General features: G+C 45.4%; 1 protein-coding gene and 1 long non-coding RNA gene across 12 annotated transcripts in view; one reads left to right on the top strand and one right to left on the bottom strand.

The window, feature by feature from the left end:
* The window catches only part of LOC118364187 (neuroendocrine convertase 1-like), a 153,715-nt gene that overhangs the window by 4,055 nt on the left and 124,442 nt on the right, over positions 1-25,218 (bottom strand). For 5 of the 6 annotated variants that reach the window (XM_052489298.1, XM_052489302.1, XM_052489303.1 and 2 more), the window contains one exon: positions 22,391-22,803. The gene's annotated coding sequence lies outside the window, so the exon portion shown is untranslated. Of the gene's footprint in view, positions 1-372; positions 497-22,390; positions 22,804-25,218 lie in introns of those variants that run through there. The other variant, XM_052489300.1, reaches the window with a different exon arrangement.
* Positions 20,816-22,212, top strand: LOC127914271 (uncharacterized). 6 transcript variants are annotated; one of them, XR_008087859.1, is made up of 4 exons: positions 20,816-21,167; positions 21,310-21,451; positions 21,499-21,874; positions 22,063-22,212. It is a non-coding gene; the product is annotated as an uncharacterized LOC127914271 (long non-coding RNA). The 6 variants fall into 6 exon arrangements; XR_008087856.1 differs by having other exon boundaries at positions 20,816-21,215; positions 21,263-21,451; XR_008087860.1 differs by lacking the exon at positions 21,310-21,451 and having other exon boundaries at positions 20,816-21,215.

Raw genomic sequence — 25,218 nt, 5'->3', positions numbered from 1 at the left:
GAGGAGGGGGGCTCCAGGGGTCAGCCGGGGTCACTCAGTAATTACACATCAGACTTCCCCTGGTCACCACCTGCCGCAGCGGCCAAGAGAAATGACTGCAGTTATCACAGAGGGGAGGAGGGAGGGGAGAGGTTGAAGAGACGGATAAGAGGGAGAGAGACGTGCTGTAGAACTGACTTCACAACAGTCACTGTACAGCAGTGGGGAAATGGGAGTGGACTCACAGTTGGTATGAGGAGAGAGAGACTTTCATGATGGGTGATAGAGAGCAGACAGACTGACGAACGCAAGAACAGAAAAACAAACGGACGGACGGACAGGCAGACAGAATGACGCACACACATACACAAACACACACACAGATGCCTGTACCGTGTAGGCTGCTGTGTGGGTTGGAGGTGCCGTAGAGGAGAAGCGTGACACTAAGGAGGGCTCCCGCTGCCTCCTCTGAGCTAACCCTCACACAGGGGCCCACTGTCCCCTTGTTGTCTGTCACCTGGGGGTCCGGGACACAGCACTGTTACATACACAAACTAATATCAACACTTTACACACAGAAACATTTTATTTATACTGAACAAAAATATAACATGAAACAATTTCAAAGATTTTACTGAGTTACAGTTCATTGAAGGAAATCAGCCAATTGAAATAATTAAATGAGGCCCTAATCTATGGATTTTACAGGACTGGTCAGGGGCCCAACCCACCCAGTTGGGTGAGCCAGACCCAGCCAATCAGAATTTGTTTTTTCACATTTTAGAGTGGCCTTTTATCATCCCTAGCACAAGGTGCACCTGTGTAATGATTATGCTGTTTGATCAGCTTCTTGATATGCCACACCTGTCAGGTGGATGGATTATCTTTGCAAAGAAGAAATACTCACTTACAGGGATGTAAACAAATTTGTGCGCAACATTTTAGAGAAATCAGGTTTTTGTGCATTTGTAAAAATGTGGGGATCTTTTATTTCGGCTCATGAAACATGGGATCAACACTTTACATGTTGTGTTTATATTTTTGTTCAGTATATATAAACAAGCATTTCTTTACAGCATTTAGTTTGATGTCTTTACAGAATTCCTTTAATCTAATCTTAATAGACCTATCTTCACCGTAGCACTCTGTCGAATGTGTGTAAAGATACACATGTATTGTCAGGTACTAGGCCCTTAAGGCAACAATAAGTCAAACACTCACAGATAGTCCAACACATTATAGCCCAGTCAATTTGTGTGGCATTGACCACACTGGCTGTGTTTTTGTGTGTTGACGGTGTGTGTGTGTGTGTGTTGAGTGAGTATGTGAGGGGAACAGAGACCATTCCCAGCAGCCCCCAGCTGAGCGCAGCATTGATTTGTTGTTGGTAAACAAACAGTGTGATGCCACAGGTGGGTCGATAGCCGGCCGTCCATGGCTGAAAGGAGAGAGAGGAGACCATGCTGTAATGTAGAGCCGGATCGCTTTCTGACACCAATAGTCTCACAGGTGAAATGGAAACCCAAATTGCAATCAATTCAATTGCATTTCAATTTTAATTAAATAAAATTCTATTCACTTTTATTTCCCTGACAGGGCACTTTATGTGTGACTTTATGCAAAAACATATTTATAACATCACAATCATAGATCGTATGGATATGGAACTATGTTTGATGATTTATAGGTGATGATCAGTATATCTGATTGGTTTGTTTGTGTGGTCTGTCTGTGTCTAACAAGAGATTCTTTGTTGGATTTGCTGTAAATGTCAAACGTCGTAATCCCCTGTTGTCTGTACAAATGTTATGGGACTAGTATTTGTGTATTAAAAATATTGAAAAATACGTGAAATGGCACTTTACGTTGTATATGTAAGAGAAACAAAGGAAAGTGAGAGGCAATATAATTAACTAATACTTTGAGACAAAACAGAGTGACAAACAGCTACATTATAAGAAACAAAGGCGCCTAGGCCACCTAGGTCCAGATTTCCGCCTTTCTTACACTCGCCTTTCCTACGCACTTCTCAGTAGTTGGTATTCAGACTTACGCATGAGGGTGCGTAATGGGCTTTGCAAGCGTGGTTCCCTTCCACGCTGAATAAATGTTATTGAACCTCTGGATTTTCTTGTGCTGCATAGCTATTTTCAGGTCTCTCCAGATATGTTTTATCGGGTTCAAGTCCAGGCTCTGGCAGGGCCACTCAAGGACATTCAGAGACTTGTCCCGAAGCCACTCCTGCGTTGTCTTGGCTGTGTGCTTAGGGTCGTTGTCCTGTTGGAAGTTAAACCTCCACCCCAGTCCTGAGCAGGTTTTCACCAAGGATCTCTCAGTACATTGCTCCATTCATCTTTCCCTTGATCCTGACTAGTCTCCCAGTCCCCGCAGCTGAAAAACATACCCACAGCATGATGCTGCCATCTCCATGCTTCACCGTAGGGATGGTGCAAGTTTTCCTCCAGACGTGACGCTTGGCATTCAGGCCAAAGAGTTCAATCTTGATTTCATCAGGCCAATCTTATTTCTCATGGTCTGAGAGTCCTTTAGGTGCCTTTTGTCAAACTCCACATGGGCTGTCTTGTGCCTTTTACTGAGGAGTGGCTTCCGTCTGGCCACTCTACCACAAAAGCCTGATTGGTGGAATGCTGTAGAGATGGTTGTCCTTCTGGAAGGTTCTCCCATCTCCACAGAGGAACTCTGGAGCTCTGTAAGAGTGACCATTGGGTTCTTGGTCACCTCCCTGACCAAGGCCCTTCTCCCCCGATTGCTCAGTTTGGCCGGGCGGCCAGCTCTAAGAGTCTTGGTGGTTCCAAACGTGTTCCTTTTAAGAACGATTGAGGCCTCTGTGTTCTTAGGGGACCTTCATTGCTGCAGAAATGTTTTGGTACCCTTCCTCACATCTGTGCCTTGACACAATCCTGTCTCTGAGCTCTATGGACAATTCCTTCGACCTCATGGCTTGTTTTTTGCTCTGACATGCACTGTCAACTGTGGGACCTTATATAGGCAGGTGTGTGCCTTTCCAAATCATGTCCAATCAATTGAATTTACCACAAGTGGACTCCAATCAAGTTGTAGAAACATCTCAAGAATGTTCAATGGAAATAGGATGCACATGAGCTCAATTTCGAGTCTCATAGCAAAGGGTCGGATTACTTATATAAATAAGGTATTTCAGTTTATTATTTTTAATAAATGTGCAAAAATATCTAAAACCCTGTTTTTGCTTTGTCATTATGGGGCATTGTTTGTAGATTGACGAGGAAAACAATTAACTTGATCTCTTTTAGAATAAGGCTGTAACGTAACAAAATGTGTATCTTAAGCCATCCCTTTAAATACGGTGTACCTTTTAGTTGGAGTTTTGTCGACAGACTCAATAGAATATATTCAGAATGTGAGGCATCAATGAAAGAAAGCCATCTAACTATATGCATATTTGGTTAGGAAAGTAGTTATGAATCATGAAAAAACAGGTTTGTCGAGCCTTAATGCAGGAAAGAAAGAAATCAGTGGTTTGATTAATTCTGAATATTGCCACATTCCGTTCTTTAACCCAAGGTAATGTTGGAAGATTAGTGTACATAGAATTATAATAGAGAGAATAGTGTACAATAGTAGGCTATACCCTCGTCTATTGCCTGCAGTAACTGTGTGATGACACAGCCAAGCATTGACCATTGTGTCGGGTTCCAACTGTAATGGCTTGGTCTGTGCTTTGCTCCATAACGATTAGATTCAATTAGCTTACATGTCTTTTTTTATATTATCAACTGCTACTAATGATCCTCAGCAACAACCACATGTCCGTGACAGCTTGTGCAGAGGAAGCAAACGCAGGTAAACTAAACAATGTCATTAAATGGAATGATAATGTAGGCTATACCAGCCAAAGGGAACTAACAGTAAATTGGCAGTTGAATATGTGTTCTTATTAGGCCTACTGAAGGTTGATACTGATAGTGGCTAATATTTAACATGATAACTGCATGTTGGCGCAGCATTTCATAAACTTTACTGTGGGGAAGTTGATATGTAGATATGCTTCCGTTTGCTGCATATGACTGATTTCACATTTATCTCCAGCGATTATAAGGTAAAATATATTTAAAACAAGTGTAATATATATACACAATTCCCTTATCCATATAGATTACTCATTTACCTAGTTCTTATCAATAGCTCTCTCAAATGGTAAATTACAGTGCATGGAGAATGATGATATTTCTATCGGAAAAAAATAAAGTAGATGCTCTTTCCACTTGGAACCGGTAGATTGGCTAGACCTTATTCACGGTCTCCTTGTGCGTAAAGGTGTTGGAATATTAGGGAACTAAGTCAAGGTCAGAATAGGCCTGTCTGTAGACACACCTCCGCCACACCTTCATTTATTCCATCTCCACCCAAAACGAATAGCAGGTGAATAGCACACTATTCTCATGCTTAAGTTCAAGATCCGAATACGCACAGAGAGAAAAGTGCATAAAACGGGTATTACATTCCATTTACCTGTACTTAACCCAGGTCGGAGTGGGGGGAGATTACAAAGATGTAGAGAGGTAAAGGGTACATAGAGACAAGGAGATTAGAGATGAAGCATCAGAGATCATAAGTGATAGATAGACCAAGAAGTAGTTGATTGCTGGAGATCAAGAGTAAGACAGGGTAGGAAAGACTAAAAAGACAAGAGAAGAAGAACCGCGTGTGAGTGAAAGACAAGGTGTGAAAAATGAGGAAGAGTAAGACAGAGAGAAGGAGAGAAATATACATATATACACAGAGAAAGTGTGTGATTGAGTAAAAGAGATAGAGGGAGAGAGAGAGAGCGAGAGAGGGAGGGGGGTGCTTTGGAGGATGCCAGCAGAAGTCTTGCTGGGCTTACATATGTAAAGCAACGGGGGACCAGCAGTGTGTGAGACTGGAGGTTCTGGCTGAACCTGAGCTTCTCTCTGCTCCCTCTAATGCATAAATCATCCACAACAGGGCCACGGTGGCCGCTCAGCACGCTGGGAGCCCCCCCCCACCCCCACACACACACACACGCCACAAATGCATACACACAAATACACACGCAAGTGCGGGCACATATACACACACACTCAGTGGTACCCTGTGCCCACAGGGTGCCCTCAGCCCGACCATCTGCGATGCGGTGCCAGTGGGCGATATTCACAGGGAGGGCCGCTCCCCCCAAAAAAGAAAAATAAATAATCACAAAGGGGCGGTTGGATCGCTTGATCTCCCCAAACTAATTATACATGCAAATGCATGCAAATGCATGCACCTTTAGAAATCCACCTTGGGCCAGAGTGAGTGTTTGTGTGCTTGTGAGAATGAATGTGTATTTGAATGTATTTTGCAGTACATGTATCTACTTTATAACTGTTTGTATGCCATTTGTGTTTATGTAGGAATTATTTGGGTTCTTTTGGGGGCATAGAAGGAGGGAATTCAGATGTGCCACCAGAGATTGTATTAGTATTATTAGTATATACAGAGCCTTCGGAAAGTATTCAGACCCTTTGACTTTTTCCACATTTTGTTACGTCACAGCCTTATTATAAAACAGATGAAATGTATTGTTTTCCTCATCAATCTACACACAATACCCCATAATGACAAAGCGAAAACAGGGTTTTAGGCCTTTTTGCATATTTATAAAAATACAAATAAAAATATATTTGGATTGAAGTCCACCTGTGGTAAATTGCCTAGTTAAATTAAGGTTAAATAAAATAAAATAAAACAATTAAATTGATTGGACATGATTTGGAAAGGCACACACCTGTCTATATCAGGTCCCACAGTTGACAGTGCACGTCAGAGCAAAAAACAAGCCATGTGGTCAAAGGAATTGTCCGTAAAGCTCAGAGACAGGATTGTGTCGAGGCACAGATCTGGGGAAGGGTACCAAAACATTTCTGCAACATTTAAGAACCCTAAAAACACAGTGGCCTCCATCATTCTTAAATGAAAGAAGTTTGGAACCACCAAGACTGTTCCTAGAGCTGGCCGCCCGGCCATACTGAGCAATCGGGCGAGAAGGGCCTTGGTCAGAGAGGTGACCAAGAACCTGATGGTCACTCTGACAGAAGCCACTCTTCAGTAAAAGGCATATGACAGCCCGCTTGGAGTTTGCCAAAAGGCACCTAAAGGACTCTCGGACCATGAGACATTTTCTGGTCTGATGAAACCAAGATTGAACTCTTTGGCCTGAATACCAAGAATCACATCTGGAGTAAACCTGGCACCATCCCTATGGTGAAACATGGCGGTGGCAGCGTCATGTTGTGGGGATGTTTTTCAGCGGTAGGGACAAGGAGATGAAAACCTGCTCCAGAGTGCTCAGGACCTTAGGCTGAGGCAAAGGTTCACCTTCCAACAGGTCAACGACCCTAAGCAAACAGCCAAGACAACGCAGGAGTGGCTTCGGGACAAGTCTCTGAATGTCCTTGAGTGGCCCAGCCAGAGCCTGCACTTGAACCCAATAAAACATCTTTGGAGTAGAGGTTGACTGATTATGATTTTTCAAATAAATGATGAAACATGTTCAATTTGGTTTAAATAATGCAAAAACAAAGTGTTGGAGAAGAAAGTAAAAGTGCAATATGTGCCATGTAAAAAAGCTAACGTTTAAGTTCCTTGCTCAGAACATGAGAACATATGAAAGCTGGTTGATCCTTTTAACACGAGTCTTCAATATTGGGGCGGCAGCGTAGCCTAGTGGTTAGAGCGTTGGACTAGTAACCGGAAGGTACAAGGTACAAATCTGTCGTTCTGCCCCTGAACAGGCAGTTAACCCACTGTTCCCAGGCCGTCATTGAAAATAAGAATGTGTTCTTAACTGACTTGCCTGGTTAAATAAAATAAAATATTCCCAGGTAAGAAGTTTTAGGTTGTAGTTATTATAGGAATAATAGGACTATTTATCTCTATACCATTTGTATTTCATTAACCTTTGACTATTGGATGTTCTTATAGGCACTTTAGTATTGCCAGTGTAACAGTATAGCTTTCGTCCCTCTCCTCGCCCCTACCTGGGCTCGAACCAGGAACACATCGACAACAGCCACCCTTGAAGCATCGTTACCCATGGCTCCACAAAAGCGGCGGCCCTTGAAGGGCAAGGGGAACAACTACTTCAAGGTCTCAGAGCGAGTGACGTCACCAATTGAAACGCTATTAGCGCGCACCCCGCTAACTAGCTAGGCATTTCACATCGGTTATACCAGCCTAATCTCGGGAGTTGATAGGCTTGAAGTCATAAACAGCTCAATGCTTGAAGCACACCGAAGAGCTGCTGGCAAACGCACGAAAGTGCTGTTTGAATGAATGCTTATAAGCCTGCTAGTGCCTACCACCGCTCAGTCAGACTTCTCTATCAAATATCAAATCATAGACTTAATTATAACATAATAACATGCAGAAATACGAGCCTTCGGTCATTAATATGGTAAAATCCAGAAACTATCATTTCGAAAACAAAAAGTTTATTCTTTCAGTGAAATACGTAACCGTTCCGTATTTTATCTAACGGGTGGCATCCATAAGTCTAAATATTCCTGTTACATTGCACAACCTTCAATATTATGTCATAATTACGAAAAATTCTGGAAAATTAGTTTGCAACGAGCCAGGCGGCCCAAACTGTTGCATATACCCTGACTCTGCGTGCAATGAACGCAAGAGAAGTGACACAATTTCCCTAGTTTAATATTGCCTGCTAACCTGGATTTCTTTTAACTAAATATGCACTAAATTTAAACTTCTGTGTATTGATTTTAAGAAAGGCATTGATGTTTATGGTTAGGTACATTCGTGCAACGATTGTGCTTTTTTCGAAAAGACGCCTTTGTTAAATCAAACTTCCGTTTGGCGAAGTTGGCTGTCTTTGTTATGAAGAAATAGTTTTCACACAGTTCGCAACGAGCCAGGCGGCCCAAGCTGCTGCATATTACCCTGACTCTGTAGCACAGAACCCAAGAGAAGTGACACCATTTCCTTAGTTAAAATACATTAATGTTAGCAGGCAATATTAACTAAATATGCAGGTTTAAAAATATATACTTGTGTATTGGTTTTAAGAAAGGTGTTGATGTTTATGGTTAGGTACACATTGGTGCAATGACAATGCTTTTTTCGTGAATGCACTTGTTAAATCACCGTTTGGCGAAGTAGGCTATGATTCAATGATAAATTAATAGGTACCGCATCGATTATATGCAATGCAGGACAAGCTAGATAAACTAGTAATATCATCAACCATGTGTAGTGATTATGTTAAGATTGATTGTTTTATAATAATATAATATAATATATATAATATAAGATATGTTTAATGCTAGCTAGCACCTTACCGTGGCTCCTTACTGCACTCGTATAACAGGTAGGCAGCCTGCCACGCAGTCTCCTTGTGGAGTGCAATGTAATCGACCATGATCGGTGTCCAAAAATGCAAATTACCGATTGTTATGAAAACTTGAAATCGGCCCTAACTAATCGGCCATTCCGATTAACACTTAAAAACAGCTGTGCAGCAACGCTCCCCATCCAACCTGACAGAGCATGAGAGGATCTGCAGAGAAGAATGGGAGAAACTCCCAAAATACATGTGTGCCAAGCTTGTAGCGTCATACCCAACAAGACTCAATGCTGTAATCGCTGCAAAGGTGCTTCAACAAAGTACCGAGCAAAGTGCGTGAATATTTATGTAAATGTTATATTTCAGTTTCCATTTAAAATTAAAATAAATGATCAATAAATGTCTATAAACCTGTTTTGCTTTGGCATTATGGGGATTTGTGTGTAGATTGATGAGGGAAATCAATATTAGAATAAGGCATAACAAAATGTGGAAAAATTCCAGGGGTCTTCACACTTTCTGAAGGCACTGTACATCATCTGTCAGCCATGACAGCCACACTGTTGTAGGCTAAACACACTTATTGTATTACTCTAGCAGTTAGTTCTCTATCCCAGCTCTATTCAGTCGACTGGGAATTAGGGACCTCTCCTCGAAAAACTCTGAAGCCGAGCCATAGTGCTACGATGCCATGCTACCATGCCATCCGTGTGGGCACCAGGGGCTGTGGTGTGCTGAGTGGGCAGAGAGGGGGCAGTTGTGAGCCAGAGGAGGTTAAGCAGGGGTGTGTGTGTGTTTGTCGGTCTGTGTGTGTATATGTGTTCGATATCAATGTGCCAGTGTGTGTGTGTGTGCATGGGTACTGGTCTTTATTGTTGTAGAAACCAACACTAAACAAAGCAATTGGGTCTAAATTGTCATACTGTACTTTTCATTTCCTATGTGACGTTACCTCAGTTTCACACTGCAGAAGGGCAACAGTGTTCTACTGAGCCGGGATATATTCATGTACACTAATGTTCCCACTCCAGTGTAAACAAACCAGCCAGCTTCCTCTGCCTCCTCTGGGCTATTACAGACGAGTTACAGACAGGTTGTGCAGGTTGAGAGAGAGAAAGGAGGAAGAGAGAGAGAGAGAGAGGGGGGGTGAGAGAGAGAGAGAGAGAGAGAGAGAGAGAGAGAGAGAGAGAGAGAGAGGGGGTGAGAGAGCATGAGAGAGAGAGAGAGAGAGAGAGAGAGAGAGAGAGAGAGAGAGAGAGAGAGAGAGAGAGAGAGAGAGAGGGTGAGAGAGAGAGAGAGAGAGAGAGAGAGAGAGAGAGAGAGAGAGAGAGAGAGAGACAGTGTAGAGTATATAGAGAGTGGAGACAGAAAAAGAGAGAGCTCAAAGAGAGAGAATGTGCTCAAACGATGAGAAAAAAAGGGGGGGAGAGAGTGTGAGCTCATAGAGAAAGAGAGAGTCTACCATGTCTTACAGCGTTTACTGCCCTGCGGTGATATCCTTCAGCGTGCTGGAAGGTCACGGCGCGGAGCCTTCCTTTTTCTCTTTCAATTCCATCTCGCTCTTTCACCACCATGTTCTTTGACAATTGTCATCATGACAAATCAATAAAGACTATCTCCAGTCCTGCCAGAAACAGCCCTCCAGCCTCCTCCACACCCTCCTCTGTCCTTGAGTAAAACACTGATACAGGAGATAGCTGTGTTAAATCCTCACCTAGTCTGTGTCTTAAGGCATCCCTCTCTCTGTGGTCTAGTGCAAAGTGTGCGTTGTATTCATATTTGTGTTCATGTTTACTGTAAATGTGTGTAGTGTGTGTGTGTTGTTTGTGTGCATACAAACATTATGTGTTGTCTGTCGGCTGATTTACAGTAAGCTGCTGTAAGTTAAGGGCAAGAGTTGTGTTGTGTGCTGTGTTTGCTGATTAGCAGTGTGTTAATAAATCCTCTTTGGGGAAGGGGAAGTAGTTTCACGTTCGGATGAAAAGTGTGCCCAGAGTAAACTGACTGCTACTCAGGCCAAGAAGCTAAGATATGCATATTATTAGTAGATTTGTATAGAAAACACTCTGAAGTTTCTAAAACTGTTTGAATGATGTCTGTGAGGATAAGAATCCAACCAGGAAGTGAGAAATCTGAGGTTTGTAGTTTTTCAAGTGATTGCCTATCCAATATACAGTGTAAATGGGGTCAGATTGCACTTCCTAAGGCTTCCACTAGATGTCAACAGTCTTTAGAACATTGTTTCAGGCTTCTACTGTGAAAGGGGAGCGAATAAGAGCTGTTTCAACCAGGGGTCTGGCTGAAAGCCTTGAGTTGTGGATCGCGCACGGCCGTGAGCACTAGCTCCGTTCCCTTTCATTTCTAAAGACAAAGGAATTGTCCGATTGAAACATTATTGAAGATTTATGATAAAAACATCCTAAAGATTGATTATATACATCGTTTGACATGTTTCTACAAACTTCAATGCAAATTTGGACTTTTCATCTGTGTTCGCGCCTTGTGCATTTGGATTAGTGAACTAAACGCGCAAACAAAAAGGATGTATTTGGACATAAAGATTAACTTAATCGAACAAAACAAACATTTATTGTGGAACTGGGATTCCTGGGAGTGCATTCCAATGAAGATCATCAAAGGTAAGTGAATATTTATAACGCTATTTGTGACTTTTACTGATTCCACAACATGGCTTGTTTTGGTGGCTCGCCGCTGTACTCAGATTATTGCATGGTGTGCTTTTGCTATAAAGCTTTTTTTGAAATCTGACACAGCGGTTGCATTAAGGAGAAGTTTAACTTTAATCCTATGCATAACACTTCTATCTTTCATCAAAGTTTATGATGAGTATTTCTGTAAATTGATGTGGCTCTCTGCAAATTCGCCGGATGTTTTCGAGGCAAAACATTACTGAACATAACACGCCAATATAAACTGAGATTTTTGGATATAAATATTAACTTTACCGAACAAAACATACATCTATTGTGTAACATGATGTCACACCCTGACCTTAGTTATCTTTGTTTTCTTTATTATTTGGTTTGGTCAGGGTGTGACAAGGGTGGTGTGTTTAGTTTTTGTATTGTCTATGGTTGCCTAGATTGGTTCTCAATTAGAGGCAGCTGTTTATCGTTGTCTCTGATTGGGAACCATATTTAGGGAGCCATATTCCTTGGTTTATCTATGGGTTATGGTCTATGTATAGTTGCCTGTGTCAGCAAAAGTGTTTATAGCTTCATGTTCGTTTTATTGTTTTGTTAGTTTGTTTAGTTTGTTCTCATCACGCTGCGCCTTGGTCTCCTCGTTACGACGAACGTGACTGGAAAATAGCTGTATGGTTTTTGTGACTAGGCACTTACCTAACATAATTGCATGGTGTGCTTTCGCTGTAAAGCCTTTTGGAAATCTGACATGATGGCTAGAAGTACACCTTTAATTTGGTATTTTGCACTTGTGAATGTATGAAAGTTTAATATTTATAGTAATTTATTTTGAATTTCGCACTCTGCCATTTCAGCGGATGTTGTCGAGGCGGAACACGAGCATCGTCAACTCCCAGTGTTAATGCGTGTTGAGCACTGTGACTCTAGCCTGTGTGTCGCTCTGCTGTCTTCTCTGTGTCTCCACAGCGTTGGGCCTGAGTAATTGGTCACAAAGGGGACAGTAAATCTGCAGGAGGACATGAGTGTGTATGTATGTACTGTCTGTCTGTCTGTCTGTCTGTCTGTCTGTCTGTCTGTCTGTCTGTCTGTCTGTCTGTCTGTCTGTCTGTCTGTCTGTCTGTCTGTCTGTCTGTCTGTCTGTCTGTCTGTCTGTCTGTCTGTCTGTCTGTCTGTGTGTGTGTGTGTGTGTGTGTGTGTGTGTGTGTGTGTGTGTGTGTGTGTGTGTGTGTGTGTGTGTGTGTGTGTGTGTGTCTGTCTGTCTGTCTGTCTGTAGGGAGGGGAGGTCCCTTTCCTCTTGCCAGCTTTAAAAAAATTATATATAAACCTCCAACTGTTTACAAGGCCTGATTCCCATTTGACCTACACATGCACACACACACACACACACACACACACACACACACACACACACACACACACACACACACACACACACACACACACACACACACACACACACACACACACACACACACACACACACACACACGGGACATTGGCGTGGACTGAGGTTAGTCTCAAAAGTGTTCATTTAACTAGATTAAAATGATTTATATGAACACTGTCGAAGTGATGAATGTAACCCTTTCTGAGTTAAATGTACACTCGTGAATTTGCTGTGTGAGGTGAATTTAAAGTTCTCTGTGGGTGTAAACATGGTAAAGGACTGCAGCTAACCTTGAGTGTCCAGACGCCGTGAGGATGTTCCCCCCAGGACTGAACGCTCATCAGGGTGCAGTTCCTCAGGCCAGCAGCCGAGGGCTATGGAGAGGTCACCACGACACACACTGCTGAGACTCACCTTCACCTGGCTTGAGTATGAGAGCGAGGGAGAGTATGTGATGGAAAGAGAAAGGGACAATTGTGTGTGTGTATGTTTGAGAGAGAAGGATACAGACAGAGAGAGAGGTAGGGGTGTATTAGTATTAGATGAATGACTTAAATAAACAGATGAAGTGTACACCCACCCGCCCCCGTTCATCACACACAGCACATCTGGTGTGACAATGGCACATTGCAGAGTGAGCTGCTGCCGAGCTTTAAAAGACTGACAGCCTGCTCCTGTTTACAGCACATTCCCATGGCAACACATCCATCAATCACACTTGCAGCGATGCCCTGACCAACGCTTTCTGAAAGGAGAAAGCAGACAAAAAACAAAACCTTTTCAATTTACATACGGACACAAACGCATGCAAGCAAACGAGCGCGTACACACACACACACACACACACACACACACACACACACACACACACACACACACACACACACACACACACACACACACACACACACACACACACACACACACACACACACACAGTTAGGGGAAGTGGTGTCCTGGTAATAACATTTGAACCTGTCTTTCTGACCTGTACATGCTCCAGCGTCTTGACCTCAGTGTCCGTCCCCAAGCAGCCTGCTGATTGGATGTTCACACTGACCACTCCCCCAGAGGGCAGGATCCTCAGAGAAACAGTCACCATCACAACCATCCACACAGCTGTCAATCAAACCTGCTGCCAGATACCTCACCTGGCTGTTTTTAATCGTTTTGTTTTCTTTACTATTTCTTTACTTTTCATTTGTGTTTTCCCAAAGTACAGAAAACATCATAAAGTATAGACATCTTGTCCCATATATAAATTCTTAGCATTCCTGCCCCTCCTCTGCACCAATATGTTTTTAAATTGATGCTATCGAATTGTGACAGCACCTGATGGGGTCAAGAGGGACTTCCTGTGTGCACTTCCTGTGAGGGGCAACAGCCTGGAACTGTAAGGCCTGCTGCACCATCAACCCTGCATCCAGAACCCCAAACCCATACCTGAGACAAGGACCATCTGTATCATCTGGTATATCACTTATATATTGCTTTTGTGTGTCCATGTGTACAGACACCACTCAGTCTTTGTCGGAGTAGATTTTATTCTAATGTGCTTTAATTGATGCAGCGTTATGTGGTGTGTGAGGTGTGTGAATGTGCATGTTAAGGTGACTGTGAAAGCTTTTTTAGAAGGCGTGTGTGTGTGTGTCCTAAGTGCATAAGGAAATGCTCGTGGGTGTGGGTGCACCTGCTCTAATGGTTCCATACGAGGAGGCAACAAGTCATTTTCAGGAGGATGATGTTGTCCTCTGACACAATCCCTTCCTATTCTGTCCGGGGAGAGAGAGGGCTGCTGTTGGCGCTCCTGTAATTGTGCTCGACGATTGATTCTGAACGATGTGCCGTTCATGGACTGTAATCAAGCCCCATTATTCACTCTTTACTGCCACGATCAGGCGGTCGCTACACAATGGCTTTCCCTTAAACAGCTCTGCCTTATTCCCACCCACCTCTATCTCTCTGCGTCTCTCTCTCTCCTCTATTCCTCTTTACCTCTGTCCTCCACCCATCTATCACTCTTTCCTACGCCCCTCTATCCTCCCAGACTGCCTTCACACCAAACCCTCCGCCTCTGTCTCTCCTCCATCCATCTTTCCCTCTCTTACTTCTCCACCCCTCTTTCCCTCTATCCTCCAACTCTCCATCCCTCTCTCCCAGAGACGAAGGCTGTAATAATCACGGTTGTTAGGCCGAATGCTGCTGTAACGCTCCCACAACATTCCCAGTGGTAACCTCAGAGGGTGACAAAGAGCTCGTAGTGTAATTAACATCGCTCCATCATTAATCTGCAATAAGTGAAAGTCATTAGTTTGGATGACGGGCCTCTCTCTCTACCTCTCTCTCTCTACCCCTCTCTCTCTCTACCTCTCTCTCTCTCTACCTCTCTCTCTCTCTCTCTACCTCTCTCTACCCCTCTCTCTCTACCCCTCTCTCTCTCTACCCCTCTCTCTCTCTCTCTACCTCTCTCTCCCTCTACCCCTCTCTACCGCTCTACCTCTCTCTCTCTCTATCTCTCTCTCTCTCTACTTCTCTCTCTCCACCACCATTTCCGTCACTGCAAGAGACAAGAGAGAATGAGGACTGGCAGGGGGGTCCGGAGGACTTACTGACTTTTAATATGCGTAGGTGGTGGGCAAGGCGCTGTACACCCTCAGCGTCAACGTTAGACACATCATGAGCTTAGTGGAAGTGAAGGGGCATCAGTGGCAGGGGGAGGAGGGCTCTGAGAGCATGGCAGGGCACAGGTGAATGGTGCTCTATAAGCTCCCAGTGCCAAAAATGTTAGGGGACCTCTCTCTCTCTATGAGGAGGTCTCATTAGTGAGACAAAAAGTCAAAGTCACCTTCTATTGATCATTTACATTTCCCTAGATATGTCTCCTTGTATAAAGGGATGTGCGCTCCGTCAGTTCATTGAGTGATAGGCCCAGTGACTGACGTCATTTTGCTGCCCAATCTCCCCGCTCTTGCACTCTCTCAATTCAATAAATGCTTTATTGGCATGAATGGATGGTTGCTACGGTTGCCAAAGCAATAGATATTAAGTATTTAATACATGAATAATCTTTCTCTCTCTCTACCCCCACATCTCTCTCAGCTCTGTCTATCTATCTGAGGACCCCGTCTGTGTCCCCAAAAAGCAACAACAGGCTCAATGGACAGAATCTAATCCCACACTATCACCACCACTGAATCACCTGCCACAACTCATCATGCTACTGTTATAATGTGTACGCTAAGAATCAGAAAGCAAGTACAGGGAGTGAATTCAATAAATAACAGGACATAACAAGAAACACGAGCAGCGTACAGACATGAAACAGAGTCAATAACGCCTGGGGAAAGAACCAAAGGGAGTGACAGTTATAGGGGAGGTAATCAGGAAGGTGATGGAGTCCAGGTGAGTCTCATGAAGCGCAGGCGCGCGTAACGATGGTGGCAGGTGTGTGTAATAATGAATAAACTGCCAATGTCGAGTGCCAGAGAGGGGGAGTAGACGTGATAGTACCCCCTACCTGACGCCCGGCTCCAGCCGCAGGACGCTGACCGGAGGGACTGTCCCGATGACCAGGAGCGAGCCGGTCGTTTCTACTGAGGTATGGGAGCCTGACGAGCCAGAAGGGGAATGGGAGCCTGACGAGCCGGCAGAGCATGCGGAGCCTGACGAGCCGGCTGAGGTATGGAAGCCTGACGAGCCGGCAGAGCATGCGGAGCCTGACGAGCCGGCTGAGGTATGGAAGCCTGACGAGCCGGCAGAGCATGCGGAGCCTGACGAGCCAGCTGAGGTATGGGAGCCTGATGAGCCGGCAGAGCATGCGGAGCCTGACGAGCCAGCTGAGGTATGGAAGCCTGACGAGCCAGCTGAGGTATGGAAGCCTGACGAGCCGGCTGAGGTATGGAAGCCTGACGAGCCGGCTGAGGTATGGAAGCCTGACGAGCCGGCTGAGGTATGGAAGCCTGACGAGCCAGCTGAGGTATGGAAGCCTGACGAGCCGGCTGATGTATGGAAGCCTGACGAGCCAGCTGAGGTATGGAAGCCTGACGAGCCAGCTGAGGCCTGATGAGCCAGCTGAGGTATGGAAGCCTGACGAGCCAGCTGAGGCATCCCCGGCTACTTCGGCAGCGGCACTTGGACCCGACGTCAACAGTAAAAAAAGAAAAAATCCCTGTTGCTTCCCTTTGGTGAGGCTTTATTTTATAACGTGTACGCTAAGAATCAGGAAGCAAGTACAGGGAGTGAATTCAAATAAATAACAGGACATAGAACAAAACAAGAAACACGAGCAGCGTATAGACATGAAACAGAGTCAATAACGCCTGGGGAAAGAACCAAAGGGAGTGACAGTTATAGGGGAGGTAATCAGGAAGGTGATGGAGTCCAGGTGAGTCTCATAAAGCCCAGGCGCGCGTAACGATGGTGGCAGGTGTGTGTAATAATGAATAAACTGGCGACGTCGAGCGCCAGAGAGTGGGAGCGACTGTAGTCGTCTGGGACAAGATCATTTGGGTTCATTTCAATACTGTGGGCAATATTTACACAATAGTACTTTTAAACAGTTAAACTTCAACTAGCAGGTTTAATCTTTGATGTATGACAAGTCAAATTCAGGATAAAAAAAACAAGTTTGATGGCAAAGACCCATTGTGCTATTGTAGGCCTGTCTTCCATCCATCGTGTCCTAACACCACAGTGTGTGACTGTGTGAGCCGTGCTTCTGCTCCCCCTCATAAAACAGAAAGTGTTAGCGACCGGGGCCTGTCACCTTTCTCCTGTTTAGTGATTAAATATACCTTCCTCCCCATTGCCCTGAACCGGGCGCTGTGCAGCTATTAAATCCCAAGCTTCAATAGATCGATCAGGGTTGGCCCCAACTCCACAACCATAAAACTGTGCAGACATATATCTGATAGAAAAAGCAGTAGGAAACAGGTTTACCCACTATAGAACATGATGAAAATGACATAGTTTATGTCCTGCCACGCCAATAAAATGCTACAGCTGAACTGAGCTGAGTCTATTTCCAGTGAAACTCCCCACTCTGCCATCAGATGAGATCCCTCGGCTAACAGGGGGGGGGACATAATACACCGCATCGGAAGAATCACCTGACTATAACATAAAACCTGAGTAAAATGTGTTTTTCCTACCATACATTTTCACTTATGCCAAATTTGATATACATGTATTTTCACCTTTCTTGAAATAAATTATTAATCATAAAGCAAAACAGACAAACATTATTCCTATTGTATAACCATTTGCATTTCTTTCACAAGTCTTAAACGAAAGGGTATGAATGAAAAAGAAAAATCCCAAGAGCTAACATTAAAACTAAACTTACAAAGCGCAAAATGTATCTAAAAATCAACAGATATACCATATGCAGGCAAACTAGATATCCCCAGCCTCCAATAACAAAACAGTCATGTGACCCTGTGATTCTTTCTGCCTGCGCTGTATGGTCCCATACGCTCTATTCAACCCCTCTGGTTCCCCAGTCTGAGTCAAGCTGACAAATGAGTGACAGGCCATCTTCTGTCCACCCACCACGGGGCATGTTAAAACCCTGACCCCCTTCCAGACCAATCTGCAGCCTCAGATTCTCTGCATCTCCTTTCACTCCCCAGTGGCAAGTTCTGCCCTCTCACAACTCTCCTGTTCTTTTTTTTTAATCTATTAGGACTCAGGCCTCTCCCCTCACAGTCTCTCCATGGCCCCTCTTTGTAGCTGTCGAGGAACCCTTTCATTTTTTGTTCCCCAGACAGTCCTACCCAGGACAGGACAATTCTCTGTTGACATTCACACCATCTGGTTGTGGTGGGGGGAGGTGATTCCACACGCAGAATGTGAACTCGTCACGCACTTTTGAGGTCCGACCCTCACTTCCTTTCTGCAGTCGGTGTCTAAGAAACATGGATTTGTAAGCCTAATATAACTCCATATATCACAACATTGTAAAAACACAGAACTAATGACTGGTAAGGGATACAGTCCTCTTGGTCTCCCCCCTCCCCACTCTCTGCAGTGGTACGCACTGCTAAGTCCTCAATAGAAGTGTCACTAAAGAATCACTCAAGCTGGACTAAGCAGCTGCCTTTGAGTTAGGTCATTTTCCCAGGAGCGCGGAAGAGTGGGGCATTGGCAGGACCTCAGAAAAAGGACACCATCTGTTCTCCCAGTGAAAAGGTTGGTGACACCTTCTGTGGTACCAACAACCCCTAATTAAGTGGCCAGGAATGTGCCAGCGGCAGACCATGTGATTGGTGGGTTCGGCCCCTGCTTATCGGCGCAGTGACACGGCGAGCCGCCACTCCTCACCCTCCTCTCACCCCCTCTCCTCCACACATCTGTCTATGTATGGCAGGTAACAATGACAAAACACCGGCAGTGTTATAGGCTTGATCCGACTGCTGCACAGACCCTTTCTGTGGTTTTACAAGCTATTAGCCTAGATTATTATGTTTTTTTTTTTTATCCGTATGTATCATGATTCACAGCAGTATGTGTTTAATGCAGGATTGGAGGTCCTGACAAATCCCACAGTGATCAAACATCTCCCCGAGCTGTACAACACACATACATTGATTTGATTAACTTTGGACTTAAACGAAATAACAAACGGACAAATGGAAATTCCACCGATTCTCATCTCACTTACAGCCAAATACCTCTCTCCAGAAATGTTACTAATTAGGCTTATTAAGTAATTAAGACAAGGAGGTCTTAATTAAATCGGTGCCACTGGGACCTACACAGCGCAAGGCCATAAAACACTTTCCTCCTTTGTTGGTTTTAAATGTTAATTGTAAGACACACAATACAATTTATTGGACTGAAATATTGATGGTTTTCACAGCATTTGACACTCCTTTTAGGTTTCCTTTAAATGGCTTTTGGAGATTTATTAGACAAGTGTCCATCTGACAGTAAATTGCAGAGGCAACAATAAGTAGTGTTAAAACCATTCTCCTGAAATGTCAAGTGAATTACCTTGCAAAGAGTTAAAAGTTTAATGAAATATCTGGCAGGAGAAAATTATGGGTTTGGCACAGGCCCTGGTACAGTCTCTTCAGAGAGAGAGAGAGAGAGAGAGAGAGGGCAGCAAAATGACCGTCCATCACTGGGCCTATCACTCAAAAAAACAACAGTGTAAACATCCCTTTACACAAGGAGACTTACCTTGGAACATTTTAAGGATCAATAGCAGGTGACCTCATTATTAGCGTTCAACATATTTTGATTCGTCGCCCGAGTGTTAATTCAAACACAAATTCAAAGTGAGTTTTGAAGATGAAATTCTGGGGGGACGCTTTTGTTGGATGCACACCAAGCCCCGGTCCCTCGGAAGGCTGGGGCCCTCGTGAGTGAGAATAGTGCCAAAAACTTGGCAGAAGATTCCGTTCAAGGTCCCAAGAGTTTTTTGTTTGTTTTTGTTGCTGAGCAAAGTAACTAGTCCTTGATACCATAGATTAGAACACATCTGTCATCTATAGTGTAGTACATGAGCATCAAACCTAGTTGAATCTCTCCTTTTTAGTTTGTTAAAGTGTCTGATACCAACAGTCATTGGTCTGATATGAGGTTTTTTTTTTTACCATGGGGCATTTGGGGTTCATTAGTCCATATAGAGATTCATATACTCTTGTTAGCAACTCTCTCCATCAGGCACTTTTAGGGACTTGAAACACTCGGGACAAAGTTATTGGGTGAATTTTGCTCCCTTGGTTATTACTGGTGCAACTCTAGGGCAGCCATATATCCTCAGATTCTGTGTCGACTAATTGTGTGGTATCGCAAATTAACTCTGGATTGGGGGAAAAAAACTGGCAACCTTATTTTGAAATTTCTTGTATTTTTCTCTCCCTCTAGCAAAACATAAAAATTGCTACTTAGCATGAATTATACATTAGCGGGGGTGGAGAGCACGGGGTTCCTCTCGCCCGCAGCGCTGTGGGGGTGGGGTGGGGTGGGGGTGCAGACGCTGTCCGCACGCCTGCTGCACACCCCCGCCGAGAGAAAGCCCCCCTCCCGCAGGAAGTGCAGCGCTCCACTTCCCCTGTCCCTCTGGGCACAGCTGTGTGTCACACACAAATCAAAATCAAATCAAAGTTTATTGGTCGCGTAAACAGTCTAGCAGATGTTATAGCGGGTGCAGCAAAATACTTATGTTGCTAGCTTTTAACAATGCAGTAAAATGTCAAACAAGTACACAAATAATAAAACAATTTAACGTTTTGTTAAATTTGTCAAAATCAAGAAATGTAGGAATGCATCCAATCAACAACCCAAGTAGCACTGTAACAGTAATCCAAATGCAATCTATACATATATACACACGATATTTACACAATATATACTAAGAATGATATGTACAGCAGTAGATATATTAGAGTTAGCTTTGTCTATAGTGAGCTTTAGTATATAAATAAATAAATATGCAATGTGTATAAACAGTGTAACTAAAACGCTATGTATGGTAGTAGAAATATTAGAACGAGATAAATGGAGATTACAGTATTTAAATACAAACAGTATGTACAGCAGTAGCTACATACGATGTGTAAACATGATTAAAGTGACCAGTGTTCAATGACTCTATGTACTTAGGGCAGCAGCCTCTAAGTTGCAGGGTTGTGTACCGGGTGGTAGCCGGCTAGCAACAGGGTCTAAGGTGCAGGGTTGTGTACCGGGTGGTAGCCGGCTAGCAACAGTGTCTAAGGTGCAGGGCAGGGTACCGGGTGGTAGCTGGCTAGCAACAGTGTCTAAGGTGCAGGGCAGGGTACCGGATGGTAGCCGGCTAGCAACAGTGTCTAAGGTGCAGGGCAGGGTACCGGGTGGGGCCGGCTAGCAACAGTGTCTAAGGTGCAGGGCAGGGTACTGGGTGGGGCCGGCTAGCAACAGGGTCTAAGGTGCAGGGCAGGGTACTGGGTGGTAGCTGGCTAGCAACAGTGTCTAAGGTGCAGAGCAGGGTACTGGGTGGGGCCGGCTAGCAATAGGGTCTAAGGTGCAGAGCAGGGTACTGGGTGGGGCCGGCTAGCAACAGGGTCTAAGGTGCAGGGCAGGGTACTGGGTGGGGCCGGCTAGCAACATGGTCTAAGGTGCAGGGCAGGGTACTGGGTGGGGCCGGCTAGCAACAGGGTCTAAGGTGCAGGGCAGGGTACTGGGTGGGGCCGGCTAGCAACAGGGTCTAAGGTGCAGGGCAGGGTACTGGGTGGGGCCGGCTAGCAACAGGGTCTAAGGTGCAGGGCAGGGTACTGGGTGGGGCCGGCTAGCAACAGGGTCTAAGGTGCAGGGCAGGGTACTGGGTGGGGCCGGCTAGCAACAGGGTCTAAGGTGCAGAGCAGGGTACTGGGTGGGGCCGGCTAGCAACAGGGTCTAAGGTGCAGAGCAGGGTACTGGGTGGGGCCGGCTAGCAACAGGGTCTAAGGTGCAGGGCAGGGTACCGGGTGGGGCCGGCTAGCAACAGGGTCTAAGGTGCAGGGCAGGGTACTGGGTGGGGCCGGCTAGCAACAGGGTCTAAGGTGCAGGGCAGGGTACTGGGTGGGGCCGGCTAGCAACAGGGTCTAAGGTGCAGAGCAGGGAACTGGGTGGGGCCGGCTAGCAACAGGGTCTAAGGTGCAGAGCAGGGTACTGGGTGGGGCCGGCTAGCAACAGGGTCTAAGGTGCAGGGCAGGGTACCGGGTGGGGCCGGCTAGCAACAGGGTCTAAGGTGCAGGGCAGGGTACCGGGTGGGGCCGGCTAGCAACAGGGTCTAAGGTGCAGGGCAGGGTACCGGGTGGGGCCGGCTAGCAACAGGGTCTAAGGTGCAGGGCAGGGTACCGGGTGGGGCCGGCTAGCAACAGGGTCTAAGGTGCAGGGCAGGGTACCGGGTGGGGCCGGCTAGCAACAGGGTCTAAGGTGCAGGGCAGGGTACCGGGTGGGGCCGGCTAGTGATGGCTGTTTAACAGTCTGGAGAAGCTGTTTTTTATTATTATTTCGGTCCCAGATTTGATGCACCTGTACTGTCTCCAACTGCTAGATGGTAGCAGGGTAAGCAGGCCATGGATCGAGTGGCTGAGATCCTTGATTATTTCTTTGGCCTGTGACACCGGGTGCTGTAGATGACCTGGAGGGCAGGCAGTGTGCCCCCAAGGATGCATTAGGCTGACTGCACCCCCCTCTGGAGAGCTCTGCGGTTGCGGGCGATGCAGTTGCTGTACCAGGTGGTGAAACAGCCCAACAGAATGCTCTCAATGGTGCATCTGTAGTCTTAGGGGCCACGCCAAAATTTCCTCAGCCTCCTGAGGTTGAAGAGAAGCTGTTGCACCTTCTTCGCCAGGGTGTTGGTGTGGAGGGACCATTTCAGATCCTCAGTGATGTGCACTCAGAGGAACGTGAAACTTTTGACCCTCTCCACTGTAGCCCTGTTGATGTGACACACACACACACACACACACACACACACACACACACACACACACACACACACACACACACACACACACACACACACACACACACACACACACACACACACACACACACACACACACAGATTCAGAGGGGTTGGGCTGAAGACACATTTCGGTTGAATGCATTCAGTTGTGCAACTGACTAGGTATCCCCTTTCCCTTCCCCTACTCAGCCCACTTTATTTACTGACCCATCAATCAAATACTTTGGGTACACAAGCAAGAACACATATTTCTTAGGTCAGAAGCCACATTTAAATTCAGTCACATCCAATGTGAAGAAAGAAGACTAGCTGATGAAGTTGACTGTATTAAGGATAGAAATTGGATCGTCTCTGTGTTTATCCAACACCGTCTAATTCAATATAAACACCCAATCAGGAATCAGGGTCAGAGGTCAAAATCACATCACCACACTGGCCCCCATTCTCATACTCCTGCTGCTCATTAAGCCTCCTAATCAACAAGAAAGCCAGCATATCACACACGATGCACATATACACATGCACAAGCATCCATACGCGCACCCATGCATGAGCACCCATGCATGCGCGCACACACACACACAGGACTTCTCCTTCCTGTCTCCCTCACTAATTAAGTAACAATTACACATATAGATTCTTTCATTCATAGGAAATTATATTATTTTGGATCCACTCATATCTTATTACATTAAACGATCGTTCTATTAAAAGTGGGATTGAATGAACCATATCTTTAATTACCTTGCCTCTCTGTAGCAAAACACATACAGTTCAGAGGCTCAGAGTAATTGGCTTGGAGAAGATGTACAAAAAAGCAAGAAGAAAAAGGTCTCCATAATTAATACATCTATCAGGCTGGCCATGAGAGTTAGCAGGGTAGAGCCGCCTCTGGGCCGGTTTTACAAGTCGTCAAGGGAGAGCTCAGACTCTGCCCTGAGACCATGGATTCTCCATATTCATCTGGATTTTATAGACCACGCTGAGTTGTGGCCGTATCTATAAATCGTAGAGACCGTAGAGACACCAGTCAGAGTGTAGCAGTGCGTGTGACCTTGTCTATGTGGTGTCCTATAGGTGGGCTGCTTGCCTGCGTGTGTGTATGTGTGTGTGTGTGTGTGTATGCCGGTGTGTGAGTGACGCGATGGCCAGAGGCCCTGATAATCTTTATGATAAATCACCTCAGTGCAGCCTGCATCTCTACAGCCATGATGAATGACAGCTCTAAATACCTGGGAGGTTAGCAGGGTGGTTTAAAGGCCTCCGGTATTCACCGCTCCAACACGGGAACCCAGTTTCCCTGTGTAAAAGAGCAGCAACATCCAAAGCCTGCAGTCTCAAATTGCCATTCTAGCTCAGTCTCAAGGCACCATTCTGGCTCTATCTCATGTCACCATTCTGGCAGCGGTTCAAACCTCACATTGGCTCCCATTCAGGCTTCGTGCTGGCTGGGTTTCAAGGCCCACACTGGGCTGTGTGCTTCAGCCTCCATTGTGGTTGTATGTGGCTCTGTTTCAGACAGGGCCCCTTCAGTTTCAGCACCCTGGGTTGTTGGCTCCCTGCCCGCGCAGATCAGTGGGAGATCCCAGCAGAGCCCTTTGTTTGGGGTGGCACTTTTTTTCTTCTTCTCCCACTCCGCCTGTAATCTAAACACCTAAAGCATCTCACGCTCGACAAATCGGCTCCACAGACAATGGAGCGGCACAAGACAAATGGCTGGAGGCGGTTCAAACCTCCGGGACTGATGGCATCTGACCGGGCCTGACCTCCCAAAGGTTAAAGGCACGTTCACTTACAAAGCAATCAATTATCGGGGCTGCGGCGCCCCTTTTAACAAACGCTCCCCTCCCTCAGCCACACTCCGAAAACAGCCAGGCTTATTAATGAGTAACGCTACTGTGGAGACACCCCCCAATCTACAGTACAGGGTGTGTTGCAGTTTCACAATTACAACACAACTCTTAAACAAGCTATTTTTTTGCCTTCCCTCTCTTGTGTATCTGTATCTGCCTTTCTCTTGTTCTACACTCTCCGTTTTCCTCCCTGGGCTCTCTCTCTCTCCATCTGTATCTTTATCTGTTTCTCTCTCCTCCTCCGTATTTCTGTCTGTCTGTATTTTTTTCTCTCCCTCGGTTTTCCTCATGGGCTCTCTCTCCACATCTCTCGTATCTTTCTCTTCTCTTCTCTTCTCTTCTCTTCTCTTCTCTTCTCTTCTCTTCTCTTCTCTTCTCTTCTCTGTTGTCTCCCCCTGATCTTTCTATCTCCGTGTCTGTAGTCTCTCCTGGTTTGTGTAGCCGGTTTGTCCTGCTAGCTGAGCTTGGCGGGCCCCTCAGCTGTTCAGCTGTGTTAGTAATTACCATTTCATTAAGAATGACAGTTTCGG

The sequence above is a fragment of the Oncorhynchus keta genome, chromosome 31 (genome assembly GCF_023373465.1).
Source record: "Oncorhynchus keta strain PuntledgeMale-10-30-2019 chromosome 31, Oket_V2, whole genome shotgun sequence".
Classification (NCBI taxonomy): domain Eukaryota; kingdom Metazoa; phylum Chordata; class Actinopteri; order Salmoniformes; family Salmonidae; genus Oncorhynchus; species Oncorhynchus keta.
Note: the sequence above shows the minus strand (reverse complement) of the source record. Positions and strands in the feature narration are given on the sequence as shown.